The sequence below is a fragment of the Ischnura elegans genome, chromosome 3, assembly GCF_921293095.1.
Source record: "Ischnura elegans chromosome 3, ioIscEleg1.1, whole genome shotgun sequence".
Lineage (NCBI taxonomy): Eukaryota > Metazoa > Arthropoda > Insecta > Odonata > Coenagrionidae > Ischnura > Ischnura elegans.
In genome coordinates, this window is record NC_060248.1 from 12,107,833 (window position 1) to 12,133,737 (window position 25,905).

Genomic DNA, 25,905 nt, shown 5'->3' on the forward strand with positions numbered 1-25,905 from the left:
AGGTGTTCTCCATAGACTCCCTGGAATGAAATATTTCTACAGAAAGGTTATCATAGTAAGCGAAATGTTGCTCACCTCCGATTTGCATGCAACGTTAAAAAAGGCGTTTTTTACACTCTAGACTTAATTTTTTTAATTAAATGTAGCTAGCCCACGTCGGGTAAGCCATAAAGCTACATAGGGTCTATTCCAATCTACAAAAAGTCTATGTAGTGGAAAACCATTTTTATAGTATACACCCAAGTCTCGCAATACAGGAAGCCAGTATTTACATGCGATTTTCATCGCCTTCTGTTTCAATATAAAATGGAAAGAGAGGATACTCACAATAAAGTCACGGAAGTGGTTCGTTTTTTCTTCTTTATTTCTATAGTGAAATAAACTTGTATACTACGATTGTAAAATTAAATTTGTACTGAATGTATCAAAACTGAAAATTTTACTTATAAGACGGCACGATTCAACGACAAGCTACATGTAAAGTGTTCATGATGAATTCTTGTTCACGTTTTAATCTTTATTAAAACCTTTTCACTAAGCTTCCTATTTTATAATACATCCTGGTCCAAAATGATCATTCCAAATACTTATGTGCCTAAATGAAAATTAAAAGAAAAAATCATTTTATACGACGGGCAGATACATTGACGCTCACAAAACTCGCTTGCTACATGCACGTTACCCGTTGAAAGACACTACGTGAAAAAATGACGCCGATTAATGCAGCCGCTGCTCATGATCTCGCCTGAGTGAATTTCAATCCAGTGAAAAGACACGTTTCCATGACGAACAAAATGGAAAAGTACAATCAATGGAGGACGAGTTTCCTCTAGAACAGAGCAAGGAAATGCCTTCACTGAAACGTAGAGTCTAAAAAAGAACACCTAAATGCTCATTTAGTAGTGAAGAGAACGTCAAACTAAAATAAATCTAGGCCATTAGGAGAGATTGAGATATCTTCTCCATTTAAAAATCTACAAGATTGTAGTTTATTCATCGTCTTGAGCACGAAGACATTAGAGCACTTTAAGATAGCACCTTCATTGCGCTTACGACGAGAATTTTCACCGACTTGCAGTGACATACCCTTGTATAGACACAACTGGCACGAAAAACAAATGCCTTACACAATCCTGCAATGTAGGACTAGGCCACTTAAAAACCAAAATGGAAAGACATTTAGAAAAAGGGTGGATATACAGATGGAAAATGAATTGAGCAATACTGCCTGGTGAAATCGCAATGCACTTCATTCCAAAAAAATAAGAAAAAAAATTTTTTTAATACTTGCTGTGTCAGAAAATAATCAACTGTCATGAAAATCACTAACGAGAGTTTCAAATTTTATTTTTCAAACATTAATCCTGAAACAGCGCTTAAAACTTAATGATATCTGCGATTCTATTTGGAACGCTGCATCATGTGACAGATGCTCCGAAGAAAGGAAAATTAAATAGGTGGCAAGATATGCTGTGCGATGAAGAGCAAAGATGTAGCTGATGAAGAAGAGGATGGAGCGGTCACGCGATCGATGCAGTACGCGATATGACTGAACTTTGGACGGAAATGAGGAGCCATGGGTGCGTCCAAAATTGGAACTTGAAACACGTGGAGAGGTCGATTAAGGAAACATTATCACTGAGGGAGGAAATAATTAATGGCGTGATATGATTAAACCGAACAATGAGACAAAATGATAACAATTCCTTTTAAATCAACCATTAAATTTACTGGAACTATACCAATTTCAACTTTCTACATATATTGGAAACCCTAACGAGTTTATTATTGCAAAAAATAATGTAAATAAATAAATCTAAAATATTGTAAAAAAAGGCAGCTAGAGATTTCTCGATGAAACTAATTCTACGTCTGACAAACATTAATGTAACGGTCTAACGTGAATGATGAGGGATTTGACCTTTATAAATTCCTAGCGTTTTCATTTTTTGCTCATGATAAAGTATGGGCTTAGGTATATCTACTAGGAAAACGGAATACCTTACAATGTCAAACATCTTCCCCGCGCCTATTCCCATGCTAACTTTGTTGAATTAATTGTACGCTGCAAAAGGCACATGCTCATCGTTTTTCGTGACTTTTCATCACTTCGTAGTTCGCACAAGTCATAAAAGCCCATCCATCAATTCTATCTATTTTGTATGGAATTATCAAATATACCCTAAACGGCCGCGGGAATCAAATTCATCCCTCAGAAAGAAATATTATATTTCGTAGAATAGAAGGTTTTTATAAGAAATATTTCAAAAGCTAAAATTCTAGTCTCACCTTTATAGAATCGTACCACAGGAAAAGAATTGTTACTCATTGTCAGTGCATTGTTACGGCATATATATATGTATAGCCAACTTAAAGGGGATCAATTTGATCTCCTCAGCCGCTGAAGAGCTTAGGCTACGCCTGACCGTTCTAGTGTCAAAAGAAACCAAAAATATTCGGAGACGAATGTTATGGGAAAATTTTGACAAATATTTCCTCACGGCAATGATAAAACTACTTAAATTACCCAAAATATTATGCACCTACGATCCATCCCATCTTTACACATTGAATAATAAGGGTGTTTCCTTGAACAAGAAGTTTTCCTCACCGGTAAGAAATAAATACCAGCATGTGATTCAGTACAGCTGATGAAAGGCAACGAGAATTTAATACTAGAAATGAATATTCCCTTTAACGAAGAGTAGCTAATAATAGAAAAGGAATTCCATTCGATAGTGTTATTTTCGCGAAAGGTTTTTTAATAAATTCCAAGGCGATTCAAAATAGTCTTGCCGTATCTCAGTCCAAGTAAACAAATGGAAGAAGCCAAAGGAACGGGTTCAATTTGTAACGATTCACGGTCAACGAAACCTTTCCGCGAGGTTGAACAACCTCTCTTCGTCGAAAACACATTTTTCCTTGAGCAAAACAGAGGGGGATGGGCGAGATCACATTAATACAAGTGTCTGGATGAGAACGCATTGGGGAAGAGGATTGAATGTAGGGTGAGCTGGGGAGGGCGCGTGTAGGAAGCGAGGCGCAATAAGTCACGGGGGCAGCCAGAGGAAGTGTAGAGATAAACACAGCCAGAGGAGAGGATGAGGAAACAGAAGATAAGGGAAAACACTGTCAGGAAACCGTGTTTGGGAAATATTTCTCCCATACGGCGATTGCTCACATATCATTGATTATTAACGCCATGTTTTCTGATTTTTCCTGTAAATATAATGTTATTTTTGTGTGTTTAAACTTTTTAGTCAAGTAGTTTGTTAACTTAACTTCCATCATACGCCGTTAAAATGAAAACACGAATATATTTGGCGAGTTTGATTGCTTATAATTATTTAAGAGCTTTTTTATAGCTGTTAAAATAAAATCTAACTTTGTATAATAAAGGTCATCAATGTAAGAAATGGCTTAGCTGATCATTTTTGCATTTTAAGTACTTTCCAATACAGAAGAATCCGATAGATTTTTTTTTCGATGAAGCAGAATTATTGGTGGTTAGCTAATGAGACGGGTCCAATTTTTGGAAATTTTCCTCTGAGGAAAAAATCGAACCCTCAGGGTCACTCATTAAATGAAATGCTGCATTTTTGAAAATATTCATGGAGACTTTGATTAACATTACATATTCCAAAACCAAGATGGCTCATGAGAACTTAATCAGTAAGGAGATACACAAAGGCAGTTACTATTATCATTTTTACCTGAAATGAACACGGTGTTTGATTACATTACTGTTACTTCGGCATTTATTTTTCCTTTCGCAATATAGGTTGTGGAAATTTGGCTCCAATACGAGAATAACATTTAGAAGTCAATATCGCCATTGGTCACCAGCGGAGCTTAAGGGAGGCGGGACATAGTTATTGGACCTAGAAATGGTATCTCTGACTAGTTCGTTTCAATTTTAATGCGGCGGAAAATAAAATAAATAGCTAGACTGGAGGAATAGAAGGATTAACAACTTTGCTATTTCCACATAATAATTTATTAACACCGACCATGGTTTCGTTACAGAGTAACATTATCAAGGTGATTATATTATCCCTTGATAATGCTACTGTGTAACGAAACCATGGTCGGTGTTAATAAATTACTATGTGGAAATAGTAAAGTTACTGATCCTTCTATTCCTGCGATTATGGATTCCCACCAAGTTACGCCCGCTACGATTAATTATAGCTAGACTGGGTTTAAGCCCGTTGACTAAAGGGATGTGAATAAGTATGAAAAGGGAAGGTGACAGAATTTAAAAAAAATCACTCTTGTGGATAAAATAATGGATAGAGAGAACACGGGCAAGAGATAGAAAGAATTCAGATAAGAGCGGCCGACGGATGTTTGGATGGCGAAGGGAAAACCATTTAGAGGATAAGGAAGGCGAAGCTTAGGGAATGCGGAAGTTTGAAAGGCCTGGAGATTCGACAAATTTTCCTTAATCAGCATTTGCCCCAGAAATTCAATACTTCGGCAAATTATCGCACATCGATCGGCGCGGAAGGGTCCTTCCTCTAATTTAAAATGAATTTACCACCAATATCTATAAAGAAAAGTCTCAATTTTATTTTCCAGTCATTGCCACCCTGAAATTTAAATATCAGCCTCAATCTTTCTAAAACTCGAAAAGACAATGCTTTAATCTACCTTTCATGTGAAAAAATCCATCCCACTAAATCCAAATATAGACCAATTATTAATGAGTTGATACTTGATATCTTGGCTAGAATAATAAAAACAACAGTTTTCTCTGTTCTAATTTCAGGAAAAAATATCGCGAAAAATCCAATTCCTAGAGAGCTCATTATTGGAGAAAATAGTATTTCCTGCCAAGTTAGGAAATGTGTGAATTTTCAGTAATATATTATACGGGAAAATAGCAATTATTTTAGCACGTTTTAAAATCTACCAAAGATCAGCATTTTTCCTTGTTCAGCCTGGAAATATTGGTATGGATATACAGAATAAATTTTCGGCCCATGCCCATAATTGAACGAATTGTTGGCAGCTGAAATGTAACTGCATAGGGTTTAATTCCAGAGTAGAATAGATATATAGACGCTCGATGAAACAGCCATCAAATGTATCAATTTCAAAGCATTGTTCATTCTGAAACTTGACGCATCAACCTCTTACTTGATGCACAACAGATTGACCATCCGCCTGAAAATAATTGATGTTGGATTTTACACACTATCCGGTTAATTTTTTCTTTATAATGACGCCTACAAGATGAAGACAAAGTTTCTTTTTACAACTAAGTAACATTCGTTACATGATACAGAAAAAATACACATTTCCAAAAAATGGTTTGCATACTCTCAGCCGGAAACGTTGCAAAATGCAAGAGCAGGCACTTGAATAATTAAGACGACCATATTCTCTCCAAGACAAAGAAGCGTAATAGTGCACGCAACTAGAGCTTTATTCCTCCATAATTATAATATTATACCGGTTATAGTAGGTTTGCTTCAAGCATTTTGAACTTATTCTCCTCCCAAAGCGGATTTCCCTCTTTAATTATAAATAATGTCTATTCCTCTTCATTTTAAATACTATTCCCTTCCTCCACCTCCCCACCTACTCAGTATGCATTCCTCTAGCGCAGTTTTTAATATACCTTCACCGTTCATTTCTCGCTCAATATAAACCCTACGTCTTTTCCATACCTCCTCCAAGATCATTCCCATCTCACCCACCATGTCTAGCACTTTTTTATTCCTCCTTCTATCCCTCCACTAAACCTTCTCCACGGGCAGTCAGCATCAACATTCGTTCGAATTTAAACCTGGTTTGTCTGGCACAGATTACGAGATATCAGAGACTATAAATTTTATTAAGTTATAATAAAATATATAAATAATATTATGCCTTGCGACCACTCGCATGATCTTTTATACTGTTCGAAGAAATTAATTCCGATATGTCTTCAACCCAGTGAAAAAACTGCCGGCATTTTATTCATCTGAAAGTATAATGCCGATTAAGCCAGGTTTTAATAATGGAGTATTTACAAAGAACTCTGGCAATATCCCGTTTAGGGACTTCCCTCTTCAATTCATAATATTGCCCGTCCCTTTTCATTCTATCTAAAAAAAATCCTATTCAATTCCTTCCTCTCCTCGTTTACCGAACATTCCACCCTCTGGTGCTATTCTCAACACCGCTTTCCCGCTCAGAATTCACTCCATTCAAACCCTCTCTGTCTCCTTCGTATCTCGTTTCGAAGTTGCCTCACCTCACCTACCAAATTCAGCACTTACTCTGACTCTTTGCTCACCTTTGCTCACCTCAAAATTTCTAATACCTATCGATCCCCACACGAGTTCTCTTCTACTCATGACCACTTTATTTTCTAACGCAATTCACTTCCTAATGCTTCGTCAGTTTTATTCTGGTGGGCTGCCCAAGTGTATTCACCATTGGCAAAAAAGGAAGAATTAATTTCAATTAGGATCGAGTAATTAGGAAAGAGAATTTGTGAGAGATTTATGAAAATTCATGTCTTGTCGGGATAACCTTAATTTTCTAAGCGGATCCGTGGACAAAGGATTCTTAATGCATTAATCTGGGTCATCTGGGGAAACACAATGCACGCATCCGGTTCACGATAAGATCGTAATTTTAGGTATTGTCCTTTGCTAACGAGCAGCTGCAATGCAGTGTAATCAATTAAATGTTGCGCATCCTGTCGACAAGGAACCTTGAAAAGAAACGCAGAAACAAAGTTTTTGGGAATTAGAAAATAAATAAAGCTATAAAAATAGAGGAATAAAACGCATATAAACATTAATAATATAGATATAATAGTGTGACGCGGTGCAAGTCGTGTGATACAGCTACGATTGGGGACACCAAAATAGACGAAATCCCACAAATGTAAAGTTTGGCGACCAATACGCTTGCAAATGATAGCTAAAATCGGAAACGATCGTCATATTATCGTCCATCGGGTACTAATAATTGTTTTTCATGTGCCTTCTTAATGAGAATATATCACGCCGCGCCAGAAACAATTAATTTTAAAACAGAAAGTATCGGATACCTTTAAATTAACTACAGTGGAACTTGGTTATAACGGCATCGGCTGTAACCTTTACTCGGGTTTAACGTCACATTTTATACAGACCAGCCAAAATTGAACATTTTATGTTGTACGAAAACCCGTTTATATCGTCAACAAATATTGCGACGCTCGGGTATAGCGTCAAAATTTTGCGATTCTTAAGTTGCAAAAGTGGTAGTGTGATTGTATTATGTCCCAAAGTTCATAGAAACCATGTGTAGAAACATCAAAAGCAAAAACAGATCACAGGATGCCGAAGATAGTCCTGATGAAGATGATGACCAGAACGCAGAAGACTTCATTTGTCCGTCTGTTCAAGAAGCAATGAAAGCTGCTGAGACTCTCTCCCGGTTCTTTCGCTTCAGGGAAACGACTGCTTCAACACTCAGCGCGCTTCAAGAAGTTTGTTTCACAACGGAGAGAATTTATATTTCTGAAAGGACCGTTCAAAAGAAGATCAAAGATTTTCAAAGCACTGAAGGAACAAGTGACTTTGTACGCAGTCACGCGCACGGGTGCAAAGTTAAATACACCAAAGGATGAAGTTCGCCATGAAAAAATATTTGACTTAGCCGGGATTCGAACCCGGATCTCCCGATTGCCGGTCAGGCGTGCTACCAGTTACACCACCAAGCCATCTTCTCAGAGCGAACTTCGGGATGGGTTTTACCGAACAAGATGTTGACGTCACAAGTCCACGCTGTGGCACATGTGGCGGGGGTCGTGCTTACTAAGCCACTGGTCGTGCTTACTAAGCCCCGACAGTGGCTTAGTAAGCACGACCCCCGCCACATGTGCCACAGTGTGGACTTGTGACGTCAACATCTTGTTCGGTAAAACCCATCCCGAAGTTCGCTCTGAGAAGATGGCTTGGTGGTGTAACTGGTAGCACGCCTGACCGGCAATCGGGAGATCCGGGTTCGAATCCCGGCTAAGTCAAATATTTTTTCATGGCGAACTTCATCCTTTGGTGTATTTAAAGATCAAAGATTGTTTTCGACAGTAAAGTAAGATTTTTATTAGGCTATAAAATATTTAATTGCGAATATCATAATTTTACTATCGTTTTTTATTATACACATTCCAATTTACGAGTAGATTTCAATAAACAGTGTTGTATATAGCAGTACATTTGCGTTTTTACTTTGTCCTTTCACTCACATCAGATTTAAGGCTGCTTTTTTTACAACGTCACTCGGATATAACGTTAAAAATCTTCTGGTCCCTTTGATGACGTTATAACCAAGTTTCACTGTATTTCAGAGAGTCTTCTTCTCTATCACTTTATCAGTACTGATTTAAATACTCAACTATTACAAATATAACTTTCTTAATAGCTTATGGAAAATCGCACGCTTGAAAACTATTAAAAAGTCCGAAAGCCTTCCTCCTCTGCTAGTTTCCGGCTAATATGGGTACCATGTGCATTATCCAAAGCCTGAGACTGTTCATCACCAAATAACTGATTATCTTTCTGCCAACGCGGAACAAAACCCCTTTCAAACTGGTTTTCGTAAAGATTTCAGTACATAATCAGCATTTCTAAAAGTTACAGATAATATTCGTAGTGTAATGGATGGTAACCATGATGGTCCTCTTTGATTAAGGAAAGCATTTGATCGTGTTAACCATGCGCTCCCGCTAAAGTTGAGAAATCTCAACTTTTCCATTTTTGTATTAAAATAGTTCCCTTTATACCCTGGAAATTTTATCGGAGGCTGTACTAGGAGCCAACAACAACACATCGACTTGAGTTAATGTACAATTTGGGGTGCCACAGGGGTCGGTATTGGGTCCTCTAGTATTCATTCTTTACATCCTTGATAATGCGAAGAGTCTTGGACAGTGCAAATACAACTTTTTGCCTGTTAAAACCTCTACTCGTTAGATATATTTATATGGTTCATTTCTTTTCTTTGTACCATTTTTAAACCAAAATCAGCCCCTGATGCTAGAACCAGATAGATGGGTTTGCATTGAAAACGAAACATGATAAAAAGTATTGTGGGGACTCTGGGTTGGTAGCCCTTGCTGAACAATCATACGTCGATGGTAAATCAACTGCTATAGAGATAACAGTTCATGCGCATTAAGCATCATTTAACTTTCACCGCTTAGCCAGTAACTCTGCCGTCTCTCCCGGAATTTCCACCGCATTCTACTGGATATTTTATTCGGAAGAGATAAATGACAATGATAGATACATGTCAAATACCTGAAAACTCTGGCTCTCAGTCTCCCGGGAGTTCGTATTATTACTAATATTTGCGAATTTATTGCTAAATAAAGTTTAAACCACGCTGTTAGGCTCATAAAAACAGGAGGATTGGAGATAAACTAAAATTATTGATGACAATTCTGTGATTACTAACAATTTCTAAAAGTATGAAATTCTACCTAATTCGGTAGATTTTTCCTTACTTTCTACTAATTGAAACTAATTTAACCACAGCAGAGCGATTGATATCGTTTGCCTTTAATATTTTTCAGTCGTTTATTTTACGGAATATCTGTTGGATTTAGCCTGACCCTTTTTGTGCTGAGGAAAATTCATTCATTGATTAATGGCGAATTTCTGAACATTTCAACATTCGTTCTCAAGAGGAAATCTCAGCCGAAGAGACAACGCCCCCGGGAACGGCTTCTCTGAAGCACACGGCAAATTAGGAAACCTTTCGCACGCTCTCCTTCGACCAATTAAGGGAGATGCCACTCGAAGCATTCAGACCCTGTCGTCTCGCTTTAAGCGGACCGTATGCCGCCACCGGCACCGGCTGCTGCTGCGGGCAGAAATAAATCTGGATGTGAAAAGAGGCGACTCGCAACGGAGACGAAGGGAGAGGAGAGGGTGAATGGGGAATGAGTTCTGGAGGAAAATCTCCAAGGGGGCGATACATGACTCACGAGAGTAAAAAAATATAAACAAGAAATCAAAACATAGAGATATCGACTGAAAATAAAAGGGGAAGCTAACATTAATATACCTCAAGATATCTTAAAGAGATTTACCTCTACATACTACCCAGAAAGTCACCTCAACTACTGTCGGCGTCAAAACGATGCCATAGAGCTATGCTCCCTCAGAATACGCACTATCTCCTCAGACAAACACCAATTTATCAACATAATACTGATAACTTTTCATGTTCAAGAAATCAAACCAGAGTGATTAGGCTTGTTAGGTAGACAGGCAAAAAGGAAAAGTTGTTCCATAGATACTGCAACCCAACAACATCCACGATACACTTTCATGGCACTTGATGGTAATAAAATTTTCTTAGCAAAAGTAAAGATGGTAGCAAAAGTGAAAAATGAATTTCTATGTTCTGAGCGATGTATTAATACGTATATTCTCTTTATTTAATTTTAATAATTGCGTTTCAATAATTTACCAGTCAATTAACAGCAAAAATTATAATTTTCTCTTCCTCTTACCTAACCTCTTTATAAGCATAACAAACGGCAACAAAAACGTTTGCGAAATGACGTTATGGATAATACGGCAAATATATGTGCAGAAATTGACTTCTTTATGGATTATAAGTTCATGCTATAGTAACTCATTTCTAAGATATGTTTTCATCGCTTACGAACATGAAAACTCTGACAAAGATAATCACTTTCTGATAAATAAGAAAAAGTCAACTTTTATGCTACTCAATTAAAGCCATTACGATTATGCGTAGGAATATTTTCCCTTTTACGTCAAAACTCAGACGCTTTAATTTTGAAGACACTACATTTTATAACCGAAAAACAGCAAGAACTTATTCCCATATTCGTATTTGACTAGGAAGCTGATATTCCTGAGGTTCATAGAAGCATTTTTCATAAACGTTTCTCCCAATGTTTGAGATTAATTCTGCAAACGAACACATTCCTATCCCCTCCCTCCACCAAAAGGACCCGTTTCCAGAGGGAAAGAGAACATTTTTTTTGAAAGAGAGAAGTGGGTATCTAACTCAGAAACATGTCTCTTTTACGATCACATTTTTCCCGTAAGCTGTGCAGCATTCGGGAAAATTTGCGCATTTAAACGCTCATTGAAATTCTTGCGGACGCGAGGAAATAAAATAAATTGCGCGCAGTTTTTTTTTAATTCATTTCTTTTCGGAGAGGAAGTTTCGTTTCCTTGACAAGGAGAAAGTTAGAGTGGAGAGAGCAAGGGATGGAAAGGGGCGGGCCGAGATTTGAAGATGACGAAGATAAAATAAGTACGGACTGAGAAATCTGGTTTAGGAAGAAAATGGCCGTAAAGTAAACAAAAATTTGAGAGTTTAAAGGAAAATGAAAGATTAAAAAAAAATAGTTGGGGAATGATTGAGAAAAGAGGAAAGGAAATAGAATCGTTCAGGGAATGATCACAAATGACCAAGAAATGCAAGCCGCAGAATTCCGAAAATAAGGTCAGGTAACTTTCCATCCCTAACTCCTAAGATTTCAGCAATTGGGGTAAATAAAAATACGAGGGGAACATTAATAATAATAATAATAATGATAATGGAAATACTAAAAAAAACTCAAAATACTCAACCTTTATCCAAATACATGCATCAAATTGCAAAAGGCTGTAATAACTTCAACCTGTCATATCATGAGAACATTTCTCAACGCCATTAAATAGCAAAGAGTAACCTTGGTTACCTTTTTCAACACAGAGTAAAAAGACGAGAGTGCTTGGTGATACCCGTACCTCGCATAAAACCAGCAAAATTTCTGTGAAAATGTAATTAAAAAATAATAATTATAATAGTAATAACAATGATAATAATAACAATCAATAACACACGCAAACACATCTCCCAGCGTTTGAGATTAGATCCGCAAACGATCACATTCCTATCCACCTCCCCACCAAAAGGACCCGTTTCCAGAGTGAGACAAAGTATTTCTTTTGAAAGAGAAAAGTGGGTCTCTTTCGCGGAAACATGTCTCTTTTACGATCACATTTTACCGTCGGCTGCGCAAAAATCGGTCACTTTTCCTGAGATAACACTATTCACGTTTTCTTTGAGATACCTCTAGTGGTGGATAATATTTAACAATAGGAACCTGGGTAAACGCTCGTAATCAAATGAGGGTATAAAACCCTTAACCTCATAGCTTATTTGACAAAATCGATACAATTTTAAGAACCTTATACTTTGGTTTAATGGTTAAATCAATATTGCCACTTCATATTTGGATGATTTCAACAACACTTGTAGTAATTGGAATCGTTAAAATAATAGAACTTAGCATAATGTCTCCAGGAACCACCAAAAGAGATATAACAAGATATATGCTCTCAATATTGAATTCATTATAATTCCGAAGTGTTGGAAAAGTATGATTTTTGTTACCACCCAAAATTATGACCTACACTCAATATGTTTAATGGATATATTTCAGGTACATCTTTTAACTATTGGCTAAAGGTAAGGCAGTTAACCCTTTTATGCGGAATAATGTGCTTTTAGTAATAAAGTTCCTTGATATATTCTTCTGGATTTAATGGTTTCCATTTATTGGACGTGTATGGTTTATAGTGTGGAATTTTTTACCTTCCATTCTTATTCTCACTCCTTTCTTTCCAGCCATTTCTTTTCCTTTCCGTTTGTCACTCAAACTGACGACATTCATTCAATATTTTCAATGGACACATAAATCAAGAGGCCACTTTTACTGAGATAACACTATACACGTTTTCTTTGAGATACCTCTAGCGGTGGATAACATTAAAAAATGAGACCTGAATAAACTTCTCTCCGCTTTGCGAACGGATAAGAAAACCTATGGCAGCCGACCCGACGTTTCGTCGAAACCTTTGGCTTCCTTAGATTTTCTCACTCGCAGGAAAACCCAAAAGTTTATTCATTATATTCACCGGGAAAGTGTTAAATAATATTTAATGAAGGCACAGAGAAGAATCTGTTTTAAAATATCTTTGAAATAATTGAGTGAAATGTCTACAAATATGTACTAGATGACCCTTGCATGAGTATGCCACTTTATCATATTTTACACTTTCCTGTCACAGCCACTTTCAAAGCATGCAATCCAGTAAACCCATTACCATTATCCTTTTAACACACCCGATACTCCCTCCATGGCTAAAATCTTAAAACCTTTAGTGTTTGCCATGGCGTAGCAAGCCAATTAAAGTAAATTGATCACAAAATCCTAATCTCAACATGGAAAATTCTTAACAATCACCGAAAATAGGATTATACGAAGAGAGTACGCTCGGATTACGCCGAAAAAGGCGGGCGGGTTTAACTTAGATGTGTTCCATGCAGATCCGAAAATACAAGAGAATTGCCAACAAGTGTATCCTAATGGTGAAGAGAGGCCACTGCATTGATATAATACCTATAAAATACGCCCAAACAGAAGGTTTTCGAACGCTAAATACTTGGCTCTCAATCGGTTATAGTGAGTTTTGGCGATGCTGAATATTTCCTAAAGTCCTTCCATATAAATCAATCAATTATATCCATATATATCAATTATAAAACAAATCAATATTATTACGACAGTATAGACACCAAACACGGCATCTAGCTTCCGCGCAAACTATGAATAAATTATTCTGAAACTGGCCGATATGATAAGGGCGCATACAAAAAAATTCGTGCCTGGAACTTAGGCAAACTCTGTGTTTATTTTGGCCATGGTTTCAAGTATTCATATAATATTCTATACCAAAATATAGGAACCCCTAATAAAAAAGTCTTGCACTACCTGATCAGATGAAATGCAGAACACGTCTTGAATACTAAAATCAACAGATATCCGCAGGAGAGGGCACATTCACATACCTGAAAAGAAAAAAATAGGAATTTAATGCATGAGAAAATGCCAACTTTTAATTTTGTGTGTATCATTAATTTTTTAATGCGACATACAGTGTGTCAAATGTACAATAAGGATATTTTATTAAATTAAATAAATTATATTATGAAAAATCAGAGGATTCACAGCATTTTCTACTCAATGACCTGAAATAAATTTCGACATGACCTAAGTATAGCTGAGTATTATGAACTGTTCAAAATATGGGGTAAATGTGTGAGCAATGAAATGATTCGATAACGCAAACAAGTAACTTAATACGCAATGACATGCACCAGTGCACGGTAATGTACACCAAGAATAAATTGACGAATAAAAAAAACCACTGACCTAATTCGGGATCATCATGGAGAATTTCTCCATCGATGTTAGAAACGCAACCAAATTTTAATTTTATATAATAATGCAACTTCTCCACTTCCATCGTATTTCAACATTAAAACCAATTATTTAAGCCATCTCCCATAATTTTAACGAAACCCTTAAATAAAGCCTTCTGATAGATTTAGATAATTAATAAAACGAATATCGCAAACATCAATATTTCAATGCAACATTGTTTGGTCACATCATAAAATGTCTTGAGACATTATGGATTTGACACGCTGTAAAATATTAGATGATTGTTTTCCTTACTTGAGAGAGTAACGTGAAAGCCATGTTGTAATTGCATTACTTGTAATAGCAATACTTATCTAGTATTCGTAAATTTGTAAGGAATATAATTCAAATTTCATTTTTTAAAAAGGTGAGCTAATTTAAATTGATGAATTGGAAATTTTTGTTACAGACACCTTTGCGTGTTTGGTATTTTTTTTAATGTAAGAACGAAATGCTTCGAAAAAAAGTCGATTTTTAGTAGCATTCCAAAATATGACCCCTGCATAGAAAAAAAAAGGAGGCTGTCGGAGTCATAAGCCTCCCTTTCTTTCGATCAGTCATCAACACTTTCGTTGAAGTTTTATTCGGTCGCTTTTTTCTCCTTCATTTTCCTTTTTTGGAACTTTTATTGTTAGGGCGTTGGTGAGAGAGAGAGAAATTGTGAGGAGGGGGCAAAGAGAGGATGCAATCACACAGCGAGAGCAACAAAGGTGGCGCCCTCCATATTGGCAGAACACGATCTCTCATACAACAGTAAGCCCCACCCATTTTTATGCGACGAAATTTTCAATGGGGAGACAGAAGATAAAACAAAAAGGCACCTTTGACCCCACTACGACCCTTTATGAAGGGAATGCAGCCCGTGTGGATATTAGAGAAAAAAAAATAGAAAATAATTTTGGAGTCTTGGCATTTCAGAGTGGGATCCATTTGAAAGTGAAGGGTCGACATGATATAATTCTACACCCTTCACAAAGAACAGTGGCAGCAGAAAATAATGGGAAATATTGGGGCGAACAAAGGGACATTAATTTTAATTCAACTTCAATTTACGAACATTACGAATATGTCGGATGAAAATTGGCTGGAGAAAAAAAGAATTGGTTTAACGTTGGCTGTGGCGCTATTATCGGAACGAAAATATAAATTACATTATTCATGTCACGGACCTTTGGTCAATACAAATAATTACATCTTTCACCGGACCAACGTTTTGTTTCTTTATTGAACCATCATCAGGGTGGAATGCAGAATGGCAATGGTATCAAAGTAAATTTGCCATGAAGTATTCATTTTAAACTGCGAATGCTGAATGGTACTTAGTGGTAAGATAAAAAAGAACAAAAAGGAACTTTACAATCCACTGTGTTGGATAGACAGGTAGCCCAGTTGAAGATAAATAAAAAAAAAACATGACATATCAAACATTTTCATAATTTTACAATGGGGTTCATTTTAAGTAAAGGGTCAACAGTAAAAATAATGCTAGAACCTTGGAAATAAACAACGTCACGAGATTATTCCAGGAGGATTTGGGGGAACGAAAAGCCCTCAAATTTAATTCAGTATTTTTTTACTTACTAATAATACCGTATCTATATATGATAATAATATGTTATCTTATAATTTCTATGGCACTTACCAATAGGGACTTGTTGTGTAGCCTACTAACTTATTTATCTTATGTATGATCTAAGGTTTTCCCGGCTTATCAGTTTCAGGAAAGTTTCTCGGGTTTTTCACCGCTTGATGTCGCCCATTACTCCCGACGTTTCGATCCGTGACTTGCTGATCATCCTCAGGGGATCTTCGAAACGTCGGGAGACATGGACGACATCAACCGGTGGAAAACCCGAGAAACTTTCCTTATTTATCTTCATTCATGCTTTTTAATTTTCCTGGTATTTGCAATAACATTTTATGCATATAATGGCTTCATAGGCAGATTGTCTTATAATTACTATAGTCTGCAATTTTTGCCTCTGCATAAATGGTGAAGTGTAATTTGTTGGTATGCGTAAAGTTTTCGGACCGTTAATGGTTTGCATGCGGGTGATTGATGACCCCCTGCCAAACACCCTAGAGTTGCCTCGCTGGGTATTATGTAGATGTAGATGTTCCATGCACTAATCCAATTCCTTCTTTCTGGTATCAACTTCTTTCTCGCTGTAGCCCGCCATCGAATAGGGTAGTTTCCTAATATTTTTTTATTGCCTAAATCGAAAGATTATTACTCCTGGAGTACGCATTTCACGCTTTTAGATTTTTTAATGACGATTTCTATTTTTTGCGATTAAATGAAAAGTGAAAATTTCAAGCGCGCGAAAACGTGACGGCTAAGTATGAATGCCGGGAAAATTCCGTGTGACGTCGTTCTGGTTCCCGTACCCGCAAGTGAGGTGACCTTGGGGCGAGACTTTGAGCGCTGATATGACGCAGGATGCTAGTAGGTAGCCGAGTACCATGCTAGCTGGTAGCGCTTGGCTTAAATAAGGATTATTAATACCTTATCAAACGAAGAAAACTTTCCGACCTTAGCCTGAGTACACTAATAGTGGGTAACGTATCGCAATCAATGCCTTTCGTTTTCTTTGATGAAGGAAACTACCCTATTCCGTTATACATGCAAAGAATCTGAAGAAAGGCCCTCTTAAGACTCTTGAAAGACTCTTTGTATGATTTAAGCGTGCTATTGATTGACACAGCTGGAGGACTCGTGGTGACTCAGCTGGTGACATTTCGCAGGGCGTAAGATGTCGTGTGCATAACATATACCTAAGCACTATCACGGGCGACAAAAACCTTGGCACCAGGCGACATTCGCGTCGCATACGTTTTATGCCATTTCATGCACTGCTGATAACGGATTACGCAGTATTACTTTCCTGAGGAAACGTAAGCCGCTGCTATGGTGAGTCCAACGGGTAGTATAAAAATGAGGTACATCAGCAGCTCACTCCACGATCGAACCCAGAGTAGACACGGTGGTGGCTCCATAACCGAAAGCTGAGGCTGCCATTGAAACGACCTAGCTTTCAAGAATGACACGGGAAAGAGAATTGCTACTAAAAATATATTTATGACAGGGTGTTACGACAAATTCCCATACTCATCCGTTATCCAAAGTTTCACTCTTAAATAATAGCTTCCGTCTGACCTGGAAGTATGGTTGGAATCTTACAGAATGCTCTCCGTGTCATCCTTAAAAATTTCTATTCTTAATTTTTCAAACAATCTAAGTCTAGCGCGTAGCCTTCGAGACTCTAGCGGCTCCCAGCCCAATAGGTTGGTTTCCAATTTTTTTTATTGCCTAAATCGAATGATTATTACTCCTGGAGCACGTATTTCAAGCTTTAAAATTTTTAAATTACGATATCTGTTTTTCGCGATAAAATGAAAAGTGAAAATTTTCAAGCGAGCAAAAACGCGACGGCTAAGCATGAATCCTTCTAAAAGCCCGTGTGACGTCTTTCTGGTTCTAGCTGCCGCCGTGTGAGGCCATCTTGGCGCGAGGCTATTAGCGCCGGTAAGATGCTATCGTTGTTACGGGGCCATTTATTTTCAGTCAAATTTTCACATTTTAATGTATACCAAAGTAGATGCCTGCATTAGTCTGTTTGTCTTTGCTCATTGATGATTCATGTTTCTCCTGTTTTTAAACTGGTTTCCAGAGGGAATAATTTTAATCACGATGCTTTCTTGAGTGAATGCAGGTGTGAATAATAGCAACTGATTGATTAAGGATATGTTCGGACAGGTTTTGATGTGAGTAAGAAAGGATATGATTAGAATGTTGCTGGAGTCTGGAATATTTTTTATGAGGATAATTCAAACCAGGTGGGAGATGTGACGTGAACAGAAAACTTTAACCCAATAAAAACCAACTTTCGCCAATTCGCAATAGAAAAATACAAATAGATTTGAAAAACTCTTCAGTACATGTAGCTGTACCTATATCTATTGAAGTCTTAAAATTACCGATACAAATTTGCAATTTCTTTAATTTTTTTTCTTCTCTAAGATGTTAGCCAAATCAATATGCATCACGTCGCACTCACCGAATGTAATGCCTTCAAAATTTGCAAAGAAACTGGCAACATGAATCGTCTAAAGAGGCAGGGGGAGTGTTTCCACGATCCTCGCATCCTCCTGAAGCATTCAAATGGCTGATGATTCCACTTGAACGGGAGTGTCATGAGCAGTCTATTTCACGGTCCATTTGCACTGCTGCTCCGTTTGCCACACGTCATCTCCAAATGCGTTATCTTCCCACTCCAAAGAATCCGTGAAATACGCCATACGGTCCATGAAAAACTACCCCCTCGGCGAGCACGTGAGCAGCTCAGGCGAGATATCTGGAAGAACTCGAGTGGCCAAATCCACTGCCCTATTCTGCGAGAAGGTCAGCAGCATCGCATGAATTCACTTTCCCGAGGACAGGAAAAAGGATGAATTGTAGAAGTCTTTATATTGTATCATCTTTAAAGGGTAAAGAATCATTTTCCTCCTTGAGTTTTATTTATTACAGATTGTGAGCATTAAGGAAACTCAGCTCAACCTTTAACACTAGAACCGCGGACTTTTTCGTATACCTAGAACCGCGGAGGGGGTCATTTTGACCCCTCGTCTTTTCTTGCCATATTTTTAGTATTTTGGGTTTCTTTTGGATACTGCACTATGTGAAATGAATTATCTGAGATTTACAATGAAATTTGAATGATATGTGGGCGGTATAAGCGCTAGATAGGCTACCCGCCTTGCACAAATAATGCGTTTTTCACATTTTTACTATATGTTCGGCTGAGGGTGGGGGAAAAAGGTAAATTTATTTAAGAAAAAAGAAACACTTTTATTGGTGCAGAGAAGCATACAGTAATGAAGAATGTCTAGTCAAGCTTCAAGTTCCTTGCTCCGTACGTGCATACAAAACTGCAATGAATGCTTCCGGTTCATCCATAGATACCGACCAGTCCTTCTCCCCACTTTCTTCACGAGCCCGATTTTCCGTGCACATCTTCATGTCCTTCAGCATAGTTGGAGTTATCACCAAATCCCATGCTGAGCGAACATCACCCTCAGTGAAGAAGAAGATTGAAGACTAGCACGCCCCCGGCGAGAACCACCTCGTCCTCGTACCTGGCCACGAGGAGCGGCAGCAGCAGACTCAAGCGGCTCGTCGTCTTCAGCAGGTGCGACTACAGCATCGCCACCCCCACGTCCTCGATGGCCCCGAGCACCACGGCAGAGGCCCTGGGCAGTTCCAGGGCGACCCCGTCCCTCGAGCAGGAACTGTGGACGCGACTTGGTCCACGGGAGGCTGTATTTGGGGACCACGTCCACGTCGTAGAGTGCGGGTGGTTGGCGGCTGATAGGGAACGTACTCCTAACCTTCATTACCTGTACCAAACAAAATAAATGCTTTATGAAATAGATTTGTAACAATTATCAAAGAATGCGAGTAAAATAAAAATAGGAAACTTACCAGTGTCTTCGCTTGAATCTTCAGTCAAGGACTCTTCACTGTCTTCCTCGGCGTCAACGCCGCCGTCATACACTACAACAGGATCATCCTCCGCCTCAGAGCAATCCTCAGGCACATCCTGAAGTTGCTCGAGAATACGAACGACCTAGTCTGCGGTGTATCCCTTTGACCGACGCATCGCTGGGCGTTGAATGGAGTATCACCCTTGAAACGGTATTGCCCTTCGTTCAGCGCTGAGCGATGCAGCGCAACAATCGAACGGGCGAGACGAACTACCGCGCAAACTGATGAATTCGGGTGAATTGCGAAGTATCACATTGTAATTCATGTAATTGAGCTGGCGACTACAATGACGCCACACTGGTAGGGGAGGCACGGTAGGAGAAGGAAGGAGCCTTGAGTGGGGGTAGCCGAGGAAACGGGGGTGCCCGGAAATTTTCGCGTAGATCCATTTCTACGCGGCTCGACTCTCACATTCTTTCAGGCGTCCGCTGAGCAGGTTGCCTTTATCTGCGGCCTAATAAGAAACGACAGAGGTAATCCATGCCATTCCTATACATTCGACCTTCGAAAATAACGCTTGCGGTGAATTTCTGCTGCGAAAATATAAAGTTCGGGAACGACAACAGAGCAGGGGTCAAAATGACCCCTACCGCGGTTCTAGGTATATTGTTGTCTAGTGTTCACAAAAATAGTCCTAGAGCGTCGGAATTTCGCACGAATACGCCTTTCTACAATTCATTAAAAGTCAGAAAATGTCAGGTTGGTGAAAAAAAAATTAAGTGTGAAATATACATGTTGAAAATCGTAAGGGGTCAATTTGACCCCCTCCGCGGTTCTAGTGTTAAAAACTACCCGAAATTTTTTATCGGCACAGAGATTATCTGAGAAGTAAATACGTACATAAATTATTTAGTAAAATTAATTAGTTATTCCAATATATTCGAATACAAAATAAGTGGTTATTATTGTACTTTACATGTTTACTTTTAGCAGTGCTGAGCTACCTCAAAAATGAACTCTTTAAATCGAGTTTAAACAAAACGAAATTCACTATGGAGCCATATTCCAACAGTACTCGATGGATGTCAATGAAGAGATTTTAAATAGAACCTAGTTTCTCCTTCACGATAAAAGAGCATTTAAAATGTTTAGTTAGAGCATGGAGACGTAACAATAGCAGAAATTAGCTTTTTTGCATTTTAACGTTTAAATCATTAGCAATACTAGTACTCAAGGCAAAATAATTTAACCTTCTATATTATTTCTAATGTATAGATACCTTTTTCTCAACTTAACCAAACTCAACAAATGAGGTACCAAAATGCACAGAATTTATTAGAGGACATGCGACGGTATATCTTACTTCCTAAATATTGCTATTGTTTCCTAAATCGGTTTTTAAATAATTGAAAAAAACAAAAAAACGGTAAATATTCCTGGCTTTAATGACGCACAAACGTATACATTTGTTCATTTGCAACAATATCTCGTATTCTTTAAATAACTTTTACCAAAATGCGGCTGATTCCACATTCAAGTCTCCTTTTGATACGTAAGTATGAGTCACCATGTGCGTTTAACAGAGGATAGTGTAATTACTTCCAATGTTGTGTTTAAAGAGGTCCTCTGACCTCAATTTGAACATGAACATTCCAATTAAATTTGTACATAAGACCCCGCCTTTTTCTCCTACATTTTAAAATTAGAAACGCGCCTATCCCTCCGTGGACCAGCATTGAAAAGAGCGGGGGAAGCCCGCTGGGAGCGGGCGCAGCACGCTTGTTAGATTAAATCGCTCAAAACTTTGCCTTAGACAGCTACAATCGGCGGTGCACTCCTTGCGAAGGTTGTCCAACTACACGCTTGTGTACGTTGTGAATGCTGTCAGAATAAAAATAGACACATATATAAAACAGATTAAGTGAATCAACTGGGAGTTGCGATAACTTCGATCTTATCATGGGGAAAATGTGTAATAAATATATTTATATGGCAATGTCGTCTGTGAAAGGTAGGATTCATCTAGCACGTTTTCGAGGATTTTCGCATGAAAATATTAATAAAAGTGCCATTTTGCACTCGTGCGGCCACACCTTGAATACTTAGGGAGCATATTGGATCCGGCTCAGAAAGACTTGATCCGTAAACTTAATAATTTACAGAGGAAAATTGGGCGATTCGTCAAAAACTGCGTCACACATATATAGTAAACGAACTAGCCTCGGAGCCGCTAGACATTCGGAAGCACCGCAATAAACTTAGATTGCTTGAGAAATTAAGAATAGATATCTTACCGAAAGACACGGAGAACGCTATACCAGAACCACGCTTCATTTCATGATGCGACAGAAACGATAAAGTAAGAGAGATATTTTTCCTAACTAATAGGTAGGTATATGAATTCAGCTTTCTCTAGAATAATTAAGGAATTTCAAAACATTTAAACGGAAATTCGATTGAACATTTCCTTTCTATTTATTAACGGCTGATTTTCGAGCACCGTCCGCCATGCGCCAATTGAGGTGACTTGTAGGGTAGCAATTAGATGCAGACCTGCAAATGAAAATTTTTTAACTTATTTGAAAACTATGTATGTCTCATTTTCACCAATGACTGTTAAGGGTCCTTTTTGATTACTGATCACGCATTGTCCACTGAACATAAGTCAATTGCGCTACAAATTTAATAAACATTATCCGGCGATATCTTGTGGAAATGTTTTATATCCATGAGAGTAAACTAAAATGGTAACCTTCCACACAATTTTATTTACTAAAGTACCGACCCGGTTTCGACACGAAATAAACACTCCTTGATAGTGAAAATACTTGTCGAAACTGGGTCGGCACTTAAGTAAATAAAATTGCGTGGAAGGTTACAATTTTAGTCTATTGCCATTGCTACAAATTCATCTGTAACAACTGGTAGTAGAGTCAGGGGAATCGATATTTGCGACAACAAGAGCTCTAAATGCGTCACTCCTAAGTCCAAACTATCAACAGTACTATAAAAGGCTATGAATTCAAGAAAAAATCATTTATACAGGTTACGTATACAGTACTATAATTGGCTATAAATGCAATGAAAATCATTGATACAGGTTCGTTATTTTTTTAAGGCGGTACTTATACCTAAAATGTTATAAATAAAATATTTTGCTCAACTAAATCCAAATATTTTTCGCCAATTCGGTCGCTGCGGCGGCATTGTATGTGCCCAGTGGACTTTTTCATTAGCCGCAACAAACTAATGACTTTAGTCACCAATATTCCGAACACGAAAACCGTAACTAAATAACAGTATGAAAATAGATTGGCGACAAATAAAAGAACAATATCACGCGATGAATGAGCCAAGAGGTCTCATTGATGCCATATCCTCAGGAGCAATTTCCAATTCCCTAAGGCGCTCCCAGTCGGCGGGAGAGGCAACTGCGTGACGTTCAATCTGGTGGAAGGGATGCTGAACCCCTAGGGTGGACCTCATTCACAATTTCAAAACACTCTCACGGTCTCCATCAACTCCGTCCTCCCAAGCACACCCCCTCAGCAAACGGAACCCACGGTCCTCCGCGTCCTTAACCCTATTCCGAGAAGGATCACGGCAGTGGTCCCATGGCGACCCCTGAGGAACCCTCTCTCACAACTCCCACGCACCAATGCGTTTAACAAACAGGTCTCGCTTCCCTCATACACTGTCCATCTTCACCCTGGCCTTGTCCTGGCTCCCACCAACGTTTTCACTGTTATCCTTCCCTCGCAAGAAGGGGCCGTTATTCTAGCAAATTGTCTTGGTGTTATGTAGCATATAATAACCAGAATTATTAATTATACGAGCGTTCTGCGCCCGCTCCCAGCGGGCTTCCCCCGCTCTTTTCAATGCAGGTCCTTAGAGGGATAGGTGCGTTTCTAATTTTAAAATGTAGAAAAAAAGGCGGGGTCTTATGTTAAAATTTAATTGGAATGTTCATGTACATATTGAGGTCAGAGGACCTCTTAAAACACAACATTGGAAGTAATTACACTATCCTCTGTTAAACGCACATGATGACTCATACTTACGTATCAACAGGAGACTTGAATGTGGAATGAGCCGCATTTTGATAAAGTTATTTAAAGAATGCGAGATATTGTTGCAAATGAACAAATGTATCAGTTTTTGCGCCGTTAACGTCAGGAATATTTACCGGTTTTTGTTTTTTTTATTTAAAAGCCAATTTTAGGAAACAATAGCTATATTTAGGAAATAAGATATGCCGTCGCATGTTTTATGATAAATTCTGTGCATTTTGGTACCTCATTTGTAGAGTTTGGTTGCGTATAAGTTGAGAAAAAGGTATCTATACAGTAGAAAAAATATAGAAGATAATAGATACTTCAAAGGATGAAGTTCGCCACGAAAAAATATTTGACTTACCAATCCCGGCTAAGTCAAATATTGTTTCATGGCGAACTTCATCCTTTGGTGTATTTAACTTTGCACCCGTCCGCGTGACTGCGTACAAAGTCACTTGTTCCTGCACTGCTTTGGAATTATATAATACTTCAATCGCAGCTCATTCGGCACCTCAAACGTGAATTGGATTTCAAAATATTTCGATAGTTTTCATTCATATAACAGCATACGGCAAAACTTCATGGGAATTTCAAACCTCTATGGGATGAAAGACAGTTGTAAATTTCCACACAGCTTTAGCATTGACCGACGTGGTTTCGACACAATGTGTCATTATGAAGGTACAAGTAGCCTCTTTTGAACCTTTGATTATATCGCTGCAAGAAGGAGGAGATGGAAAAAATGAAGAAAATTGGTTTAGTTGAAGACAACATATATTGTAATTAACAATATACTGGTACAACGGCCTCAGTGAAAAACTTATTGGTCAATAGATATATTTTAGTTCATCGTATCTCCCGCGTTTTGGATATTGCCAAATCTGATCAAAAAACATTTTTACAAAAATGCGTTCATGGATGGTAAAATGCGTGACAGGAATAATTATAACAAAGAATCCATGCGTATATTTAGTTCCGGAAAAAAATATTCTGTAATTTAAACCATGAACTCTTTAATGACCGCAAATTTCTAAGTAATTCCTCCTCGCAGGGTTTTGTAACGAACAATTTTCTGAACGAACAGGCTGTCAGAGATGCTGCTTCGGTTTTTTTCAATAGATCAATCACTTACGTATATACTTATCTATTCTACAAGTGCATTTATTATGATGTGTATGCATCTATTCATGGGTAAAGTTCAAAGTGGTGTCCGTTATAGATTTGAAGAGATGCAGTGAAGAAACTTGCGTGGGACAGAGGAGTTTAAAGTCGCAGACTTACTTATTGCGAAACTGTAAGAGACACAGCTTAATATTTTTCTTCTTAGGTTCGTAGACTCCCGCTTGTCATTTTACGGACGTTATAGTGCTCATTAAATGCAATATTGTCATTGCATATTTCAAAATTTATGAAAATAATTATCTCCAAAAAATAGCTGTTTTTTTGTGCTCAGAAATCCAAAAAAATAAGAGTTGAACCACATGTCTTCACTAAATATTTTAATATTAAACTTTAATTAATTCAAATTTTGAAAAAATATTTTTTTCAATGGAAAGTGAACTTTTTTTGACGTTTTCGAAGGCCCATCTAAAATAAACGTTTTTTCCATCGCTACATCAGAGAAAGGTTCTCACGCGGAGCCTTATTCACCTTTTTTTTACATAATATAAAAAAAAGCACAAGGGAAAGGAAAATATGCACCGCATTGTGCTGCAAGTATCGCCATATTCCATTTAAGCTTCCTTCAGGCATGGACCCAAAGTTTTCTCTTCTCACATTGTACTATTTTTGCCAAAACACCGAAGTCCAATCTCTTCGCCTCTTTGTACAGTTCGCACGTATAGCTGTCACCTCTTTTCGCTGTTTTCTTGTCCACGCTTTCCGCCTTCCTCCCAGTTAAAGTTATCCTCACAAACCATCTTCCCCACTCCGGCAACATTATAATGATACTCGTTTTATATTCCTATCCAACTAGTCAGACCTAACACTTCCTTATTTACTCCGTTATTATTTTCACACCTGTCTGCACTCGTTTCACTCAAACGGAAAACCCATGAAAGCCGGACAGAGATAAAACA

The 25,905-nt window shown here is 38.0% G+C and overlaps 1 non-coding gene across 1 annotated transcript; it reads right to left on the minus strand.

Moving 5' to 3' along the window:
* Positions 1-7,636: 7,636 nt before the first annotated feature.
* Positions 7,637-7,708, minus strand: Trnaa-ggc. The gene has a single exon. It is a non-coding gene; the product is annotated as a tRNA-Ala (tRNA).
* Between the last annotated feature and the right edge of the window lie 18,197 nt (positions 7,709-25,905).